The 10,414-nt window shown below is 42.4% G+C and overlaps 1 pseudogene; it reads left to right on the top strand.

The window, feature by feature from the left end:
• The window catches only part of LOC147960739 (G-type lectin S-receptor-like serine/threonine-protein kinase At2g19130), a 29,601-nt pseudogene extending 19,420 nt beyond the window's left edge, over window positions 1-10,181 (top strand).
• The last annotated feature ends 233 nt before the right edge of the window (window positions 10,182-10,414 follow it).

Consider the following 10,414-nt stretch of genomic DNA (forward strand, 5'->3'; position numbering starts at 1 on the left):
TTCATAACGTCTTTATCTGCTCCTGCAATAGGTCTGTCACCTTGCGGTGCATCAAGAACATAATTCTTCTGTGCAGCAATGAGGATAAACCTCAGATCACGGATCTAATCCGCATCATTGCTACTAACATCTTTCAACTTAGTTTTCTCTAGGAACATATCAAAAATAAAATAGGGGAGCTAAAAGCGAGCTATTGATCTACAACATAGATATGCTAATACTACCAGGACTAAGTTCATGATAAATTTAAGTTCAATTAATCATATTACTTAAGAACTCCCACTTAGATAGACATCCCTCTAATCCTCTAAGTGATCACGTGATCCAAATCAACTAAACCACGTACGATCATCACGTGAGATGGAGTAGTTTCAATGGTGAACATCACTATGTTGATCATATCTACTATATGATTCACGCTCGACCTTTCGGTCTTCGTGTTCCGAGGCCATATCTGTTATATACTAGGCTCGTCAAGTTTAACCTGAGTATTCCGCGTGTGCAACTCTTTTGCACCCGTTGTATTTGAACGTAGAGCCTATCACACCCGATCATCACGTGGTATCCAGCATGAAGAACTTTCGCAACGGTGCATACTCAGGGAGAACACTTATACCTTGATAATTTAGTGAGAGATTATCTTATAAAGCTACCACCGAACTAAGCAAAATAAGATGTATAAAAGATGCATCAAGAACATAATTCTTCTGTGCAGCAATGAGGATAAACCTCAGATCACGGATCTAATCCGCATCATTGCTACTAACATCTTTCAACTTAGTTTTCTCTAGGAACATATCAAAAATAAAATAGGGGAGCTAAAAGCGAGCTATTGATCTACAACATAGATATGCTAATACTACCAGGACTAAGTTCATGATAAATTTAAGTTCAATTAATCATATTACTTAAGAACTCCCACTTAGATAGACATCCCTCTAATCCTCTAAGTGATCACGTGATCCAAATCAACTAAACCACGTCCGATCATCATGTGAGATGGAGTAGTTTCAATGGTGAACATCACTATGTTGATCATATCTACTATATGATTCACGCTCGACCTTTCGGTCTTCGTGTTCCGAGGCCATATCTGTTATATACTAGGCTCGTCAAGTTTAACCTGAGTATTCCGCGTGTGCAACTCTTTTGCACCCGTTGTATTTGAACGTAGAGCCTATCACACCCGATCATCACGTGGTGTCCAGCATGAAGAACTTTCGCAACGGTGCATACTCAGGGAGAACACTTATACCTTGATAATTTAGTGAGAGATTATCTTATAAAGCTACCACCGAACTAAGCAAAATAAGATGTATAAAAGATAAACATCACATGCAATCATAATATGTGACATGATATGGCCATCATCATCTTGTGCCTTTGATCTCCATCTCCAAAGCATCGTCATGATCTCCATCGTCACCGGCATGACACCATGATCTCCATCATCTTGATCTATATCAATGTGTCGTCACATGGTTGTCTCGCCAACAATTGCTCTTGCAACTATTGCTATCGCATAGCGATAAAGTAAAGCAATTATTTGGCGCTTGCATCTTATGCAATAGAGAGATAACCATAAGGCTTTTGCCGGTTGCCGATAACTTCAACAAAACATGATCATCTCATACAACAACTTATATCTCATCACGTCTTGACCATATCACATCACAACATGCCCTGCAAAAACAAGTTAGACGTCCTCTACTTTGTTGTTGCAAGTTTTACGTGGCTGCTACGGGCTGAGTAAGAACCGTTCTTACCTACGCATCGAAACCACAACGATAGTTTGTCAAGTTGGTGCTCTTTTAACCTTCGCAAGGACCGGGCGTAGCCACACTTGGTTCAACTAAAGTTGGAGAAACTGACACCCGCCAGCCACCTGTGTGCAAAGCACGTCGGTAGAACCAGTCTCGCATAAGCGTACGCGTAATGTCGGTCCGGGCCGCTTCATCCAACAATACCGCCGAACCAAAGTGTGACATGCTGGTAAGCAGTATGACTTATATCGCCCACAACTCACTTGTGTTCTAATCGTGCATATTACATCAACGCATAAAACCTGGCTCGGATGCCACTTTTGGGGAACGTAGCAATTTCAAAAATTGCCTATGCACACGCAAGATCATGGTGATGCATAGCAACGAGAGGGGAGAGTGTTGTCTACGCACCCTCGTAGACCGGAAGCGGAAGCGTTAGCACAACGCGGTTGATGTAGTCGTACGTCTTCACGGCCCGACCGATCAAGCACCGAAACTACGGCACCTCCGAGTTCTAGCACACGTTCAGCTCGATGACGATCCCTGGACTCCGATCCAGCAGAATGTCGGGGAATAGTTCCATCAGCACGACGGCGTGGTGACGATCTTGATGTTCTACCGTCGTAGGGCTTCGCCTAAGCATCGCTACAATATTATCGAGGATTATGGTGGAGGAGGGCACCGCACACGGCTAATAGATCTCAAGGATAAATTGTTGTGTCTATGGGGTGCCCTTGGCCACGTATATAAAGGAGTGGAGGAGGGGGATAGGGCCGGCCCCTATGGCGCGCCCTGGAGGAGTCCTACTCTCACCGGGAGTAGGATTCCCCCCTTCCAAGTAGTAGGAGTAGGAGTCAAGGCAAGGGAAGGGAGAAGAGAAGGAAGGAGGGGGCGCAGCCCCTCCCCTTAGTCCAATTCGGACTAGGCCTTGGGGGGGGCGCCCAACCTCTCCTCTCTCTTTCCCCTAAAGCCCAATAAGGCCCATATACTCCCGGCGAATTCCCGTAACTCTCCGGTACTCCGAAAAATACCCGAATCACTCAGAACCTTTCCGATGTCCGAATATAGTCGTCCAATATATCGATCTTTACGTCTCGACCATTTCGAGACTCCTCGCCATGTCCCCGATCTCATCCATGACTCCGAACTCCTTCGCTACATCAAAACTCATAAACTCATAATATAACTGTCATCGAAACCTTAAGCGTGCGGACCCTACGGGTTCGAGAACTATGTAGACATGACCGAGACACGTCTCCGGTCAATAACCAATAGCGGAACCTGGATGCTCATATTGGCTCCCACATATTCTACGAAGATCTTTATCGGTCAAACCGCATAACAACATACGTTGTTCCCTTTGTCATCGGTATGTTACTTGCCCGAGATTCGATCGTCGGTATCTCAATACCTAGTTCAATCTCGTTACCGGCAAGTCTCTTTTACTCGTTCCGTAATACATCATCCCGCAACTAACTTATTAGTTGCAATGCTTGCAAGGCTTAAGTGATGTGCATTACCGAGAGGGCCCAAAGATACCTCTCCAACAATCGGAGTGACAAATCCTAATCTCGAAATACGCTAACCCAACAAGTACCTTTGGAGACACCTGTAGAGCACCTTTATAATCACCCAGTTACGTTGTGACGTTTGGTAGCACACAAAGTGTTCCTTCGGTAAACGGGAGTTGCATAATCTCATAGTCATAGGAACATGTATAAGTTATGAAGAAAGCAATAGCAACAAACTAAACGATCAAGTGCTAAGCTAATGGAATGGGTCAAGTCAATCACATTATTCTCCTAATGATTTGATCCCGTTAATCAAATGACAACTCATGTCTATGGCTAGGAAACATAACCATCTTCGATCCACGAGCTAGTCAAGTAGAGGCATACTAGTGACACTCTGTTTGTCTATGTATTCACACATGTATTATGTTTCCGGTTAATACAATTCTAGCATGAATAATAAACATTTATCATGAAATAAGGAAATAAATAATAACTTTATTATTGCCTCTAGGGCATATTTCCTTCAGTTGCAGCATTCTTTACAGACTATCCTGTTTAGGCAGATTGCTGTTGTGTTTGCATTGTTTGCATTTGGTTGCTTCTTTAATGATTCTATTTGAGGATATGACTATTAAATATGCAGAGGCATTTAGTATGCAATGTTGAATAATAATTTTAGTGATTTGCTACAGTAGAGTATGATAAGGTTTTTGCAATGGTTTATACTAACTTATCTCACGAGTCCTTGTTGAATTTTGTGTGGATGAAGCTTTTGAGATTTAGGGAGACCGTGATATGAGAGGAATTAAGGAGACACAAAAGCTCAAGCTTGGGGATGCCCAAGGCACCCCAAGATAATATTTCAAGAAGTCTCAAGCGTCTAAGCTTGGGGATGCCCCGGTTGGCATCCCACCTTTCTTCTTCAACAACTATCGGTTAGTATCGGTTGATCCTAAGTTTTTGCTTCTTCACATGATGTTTGCTATTGTTAGATGTCATTTTATTTTGTTTTGCTTTCTGTTTGAACAAAGTATCAAGATCTGAAATTCTTAAATGTTAGAGAGTCTTCACATAGTTGCATAATTATTCGACTACTCATTGATCTTCACTTATATCTTTCGGAGTAGTTTGTCATTTGCTCTAGTGCTTCACTTATACCTTTTAGAGCATGGTGGTGGTTTTATTTTGAAGAAATAGATGAACTCTCATGCTTCACTTATATTATTTTGAGAGTCTTAAATAGCATGGCAATTTTCTTAAAATCTTAATATGCTAGGTACATAAGATTAATAATAAAATTCTCTTATGAGGGTGTTGAATACTAAGTGAAGTTTGATGCTTCATGATTGTTTTGAGATATGGAGGTAATAATATCAAAGTCGTGCTAGTTGAGTAATTGTGAAATTGAGAAATACTTGTGTTAAAGTTTGCAAGTCCCGTAGCATGCACGTATGGTAAACGTTATGCAACAAATTTGAAACATGAGGTGTTATTTGATTGTCTTCCTTATGAGTGGCGGTCGGGGATGAGCGGTGGTCTTTTCCTACCAATCTATCCCCCTAGGAGCATGCGCGTAGTACCGAGGTTTTTGATGACTTGTAGATTTTTGCAATAAGTATGTGAGTTCTTTATGACTAATGTTGAGTCCATGGATTATACGCACTCTCACCCTTCCATCCTTGCTAGCCTTTTCGGTACTGTGCATTGGCCTTTCTCACATTGAGAGTTGGTGCAAACTTCGCAGGTGCATCCAAACCCCGTGATATGATACGCTCTATCACACATAAACCTCCTTATATCTTCCTCAAAACAGCCACCATACCTACCTATTATGGCATTTCCATAGCCATTCCGAGATATATTGCCATGCAACTTTCCACCATTCCGTTTATTATGACACGCATCATCATTGTCATATTGCTTTGCATGATCATGTAGTTGACATCATATTTGTGGCAAAGCCACCGTCCATAATTTTTCATACATGTCACACTTGATTCATCGCAATCCCGGTACACCGCCGGAGGCATTCATATAGAGTGATCTTTATTCTAGTATCGAGTTTTAATCATTGAGTTGTAAATAAATAGAAGTGTGATTATCATCATTATTAGAGCATTGTCCCAAGTCAGGAATAAAAAAAGAGAAGGCCCCAAAAAAGAGAAAGGCCATAAAAAAGAGAAGGCCCAAAAAAATAAAAATGGGAGAAAAAGAGAGAAGGGACAATGCTACTATCCTTTTACCACACTTGTGCTTCAAAGTAGCACCATGATCTTCATAGTAGAGAGTCTCTTGTTTTGTCACTTTCATATAACAGTGGGAATTTTTCATTATAGAACTTGGCTTGTTTATTCCAACAATGGGCCTCCTCAAGTGCCCTAGGTCTTTGTGAGCAAGCAAGTTGGATGCACACCCACTTAGTTTCTTTTGTTGAGCTTTCATACATTTATAGCTCTAGTGCATCCGTTGCATGGCAATCCCTACTCCTTGCATTAACATCAATCGGTGGGCATCTCCATAGCCCATTGATTAGCCTCGTTGATGTGAGACTTTCTCCTTTTTGTCTTCTCCACATAACCCCCCTCATTATATTCTATTCCACCCATAGTGCTATATCCATGGCTCGCGCTCATGTATTGCGTGAAAGTTTATGAGTTTGAGATTACCAAAGTATGAAACAATTGCTTGGCTTGTCATCGAGGTTGTGCATGATGAGAGCATTCTTGTGTGACGAAAATGAAACATGACTAAACTATATGATTTTGTAGGGATGAACTTTCTTTGGCCATGTTATTTTGAGAAGACATAATTGCTTAGTTAGTATGCTTGAAGTATTATCATTTTATGTCAATATGAATTTTGTCTTGAATCTTTCGGATCTGAATATTCATATCACAATTAAGAAGAGTTACATTGAAATTATGCCAACTAGCATTCCACATCAAAAATTCTTTCTTTTATCATTTACCTACTCAAGGACGAGCAGGAATTAAGCTTGGGGATGCTTGATACGTCTCCAACGTATCTATAATTTTTGATTGCTCCATGCTATGTTATCTACTGTTTTGGGCAATATTGGGCTTTATTACCCACTTTTATATTTTTTTGGGGACTAACCTATTAGCCGGAGGCCCAGCCCAGATTTGCTGGTTTTTTTGCCTATTTCAGTGTTTCGAAGAAAAGGAATATCAAACGGAGTCGAAACGGAATGAAATCAACTAGAGAAGTTATTTTTGGAAGGAAAGCTACCGGATGGACTTGGACCCCACATCGGGAGAGAAGGGAGGTGCCCATGAGGGTGGGGGGCGCCCACCCCCCTAGGGTGCGCCCCCTGCCTCGTGGGGCCCCCGAAGCTCCACCGGCGTACTTCCTGCACCCATATATACCTACGTATCCTAAAACTTCCAGAACCCACAATAGATCGGGAGTTCCGCCGCCAGAAGCCTCCGTAGCCACCGAAAGCCAATCTAGACCCGCTCCGGCACCCTGCCGGAGGGGGCAATCCCTCTCCGGTGGCCATCTTCATCATCCTGGTGCTCTTCATGACGAGGAGGGAGTAGTTCTCCCTCGGGGCTGAGGGTATGTACCAGTAGCTATGTGTTTGATCGCTCTCTCTCTCTCGTGTTCTTGGTTTGGCACGATCTTGATGTATCGCGAGCTTTGCTATTATAGTTGGATCTTGTTTTCTCCCCCCTCTACTCTCTTGTAATGGATTGAGTTTCCCCTTTGAAGTTATCTTATCGGATTGAGTCTTTAAAGATTTGAGAACACTTGATGTATGTCTTGCCGTGCGTATCTGTGGTGACAATGGGATATCACGTGATTCACTTGATGTATGTTTTGGTGATCAACTTGCGGGTTCCGCCCATGAACCTATGCATAGGGGTTGGCACACGTTTTTGTCGTGATTCTCCGGTAGAAACTTTGGGGCACTCTTTGAGGTCCTTTGTGTTGGTTGAATAAATGAATCTGAGATTGTGTGATGCATATCGTATAATCATACCCACGGATACTTGAGGTGACATTGGAGTATCTAGGTGACATTAGGGTTTTGATTGATTTGCATCTTAAAGTGTTATTCTAGTACGAACTCTAGGGCTGTTTGTGACAATTATAGGAATAGCCCAATGGATTGATTGGAAATAATAACTTTTAGGTGGTTTCGTACCCTACCATAATCTCTTCGTTCGTTCTCCGCTATTAGTGACTTTGGAGTGACTCTTTGTTGCATGTTGAGGGATAGTTATGTGATCCAATTATGTTATTATTGTTGGGGGAACTTGCACTAGTGAAAGTATGAACCCTAGGCCTTGTTTACTATCATTGCAATACCGTCTACGCTCACTTTTATCATTAGTTACCTTGCTGTTTTTATATTTTCAGATTACAAATACCTTTATCTACTATCCATATACCACTTGTATCACCATCTCTTCGTCAAACTAGTGCACCTATACAATTTACCATTGTATTGGCTGTGTTGGGGACACAAGAGACTCTTTGTTATTTGGTTGCAGGGTTGCTTGAGAGAGACCATCTTCATCCTATGCCTCCTACGGATTGATAAACCTTAGGTCATCCACTTGAGGGAAATTTGCTACTGTCCTAAAAACCTCTGCACTTGGAGGCCCAACAACGTCTACAAGAAGAAGGTTGTGTAGTAGACATCACAAACCCTCCCAAGACACCACCAACTGGTACCTTGGCATATGGTTCAATACAGTCCCCAAGTTTACTTCTGCATGGGTCGCAAATAGGGATACACCAATCAAGAGCACCACCGCACTAGAGCTCACAATCTTCCATGATGGCAACCTTGTCATCTTAAACCAGTCCACCAGGTCTATAATCTGGAGCACACAAGCAAACATCACAAGAAATAGCACCAGTGCTATGCTTTTGAGTAGTGGAAATCTCATCCTGACAGACTCTTCAAACTCAGCAGAGGTTCTATGGCAGAGCTTTGATCACCCCACAGATACACTTTTCCCTGGGGCAAAGCTTGGACCGGACAAGGTCACTGGCTTGAACCGTCAGATCGTCTCTTGGAAGAACTTGATGGACCTAGCTACCGGCGTGTACTGTCATACGTTAGACCCCAGTGGTGCCGATCAGTTCTTGCTTACACCATTGAACTCATCCATACCATATTGGTCAACCGGTGTATGGAACGACAAATACTTTGCCTTAATTCTAGAGATGACAGCAAACAACCCTGTTTCCATCGTAACATTTGTCAACAATGACCAAGAGAAGTATTTAACAATTAACTTTGTCAATGAATCTATGGTTACTCGTTTTGTAGTTGACGTGTCAGGTCGATTAAAACAGTTCATTTGGTTGGACGGTTCCCAGGATTGGATACTGGCCTTTGTCCAACCAAAACTTCAGTGTGATGTCTACGCAATTTGTGGACCTTTCACAATTTGCAACGAGAATGCGCCTCCACATTGCAATTGCATGGAGGGCTTCAGCATAACATCCCCCCAGGATTGGGAAATAGAAGATCGAACAAGTGGGTGCTCCAGAAATAATCCGTTAGACTGCATTAGCAACAAAAGCATATCTCATACAACAGACAAGTTCTACTCTTTGCCATGCGTTGAGTTGCATGCCTGAGAATGTCCCAAAACTCGAAGCTGCTACAAGCGCCAGTGAATGCGCACAAGTTTGCCTGAGTAATTGCTCTTGCACCGCATATTCCTTCAATGATGGAAGATGTTCTGTCTGGCATAATGAATTGCTCAGCATAAGAGCGCTACAATGTAGTGAGACTACAAGTACAACCGGAGGAACTCTTTACCTTTGTATTTCTGCTAAAGATTTCAACAGATTGGAAAACAACAGAAAGGGGATTGTTATTGGAGTTGCAATTGGTACAGACATTTCTGCTATAGGTTTATTTGCACTTGTTCTCCTGATAAAGATGTTGAGAAACAGAAGTAAGAGCTCTAGCCATATACTGGATGGTGTTCAAGGTTGTAACAGAATCATTGCATTTAGATACACTGATTTACAGCATGCCACAACAAAATTCAAAGATAAGTTGGGTGCGGGCAGTTTTGGTTCTATATTCAAGGGGGTTTTAAATGACTCGGTAGCTATAGCAGTGAAAAGGCTTGACGGTGCTTCTCAAGGAGAGGAGCAATTCAGAGCTGAAGTGAGCTCAATTGGAGCTATCCAGCACATCAATTTAGTTAAGCTTGTTGGTTTATGTTGTGAGGGTTCCAAGAGGTTGCTTGTTTATGAACACATGTCAAATCGCTCTCTTGATGTCCATTTATTTCGAAACAATTCAACAATATTGAGTTGGACTATTAGATATCAGATAGCCATAGGGGTTGCTCGAGGTTTAGCCTACTTGCATGAGGGATGTCGAGACTGCATCATACACTGCGATATTAAGCCAGAAAACATACTTCTTGATGATTCATTTATTCCCAAAGTTGCAGACTTTGGGATGGCGAAGCTTTTGGGGAGGGAATTCAGCCGAGTACTGACTACAATCAGAGGAACTGCAGGGTACCTTGCACCTGAATGGATCAGTGGCGTTGCTGTTACACCAAAAGTCGATGTGTATAGCTATGGGATGATGTTGCTTGAAATTATATCTGGAAAGAAGAACTCAAGTGCATCATATTCTAGCGGTGGCGACCTTGATGTTTCTTTCCCTGTTCATGCCGCACACAAGCTTTTTGAAGGAGACGTCGGGAGTTTGATAGATCAAGCGTTACATGGTGATCTTAATTTGGTTGGGGCTGAACTGGCTTGCAAGGTTGCATGTTGGTGCATCCAACACCATGAGCTTGATCGACCAACAATGGGACAGGTAGTTCAGATTCTTCAAGGGCTAGTTGAGATCAGGATGCCCCCCATACCAAGACACCTCGAAGCTATGGCTTAAAGCTCGCATTCAACGTGATCCCAATCCTTCTATGGAGCTACCAAGCAAAGGAAGTGCACTTCTCAATTAGTGATTTCAGTCATAAGCTCCTTTTGCTACCCTTAAAAAAGAGAGCTCCTTTTGCTACATTGTGGGCTGGGTTTTGACGTACTGGGCAGTGCTCCGTAGTGGCCGAGACGTACAATGCAATACCAACCTCCAATCTCTCCAATCCTTTCCACCTAAAAAACTCC

This window comes from Triticum urartu, chromosome 7A (assembly GCF_056163025.1).
Source record: "Triticum urartu cultivar PI428250 chromosome 7A, HENAU_Tu73, whole genome shotgun sequence".
Classification (NCBI taxonomy): domain Eukaryota; kingdom Viridiplantae; phylum Streptophyta; class Magnoliopsida; order Poales; family Poaceae; genus Triticum; species Triticum urartu.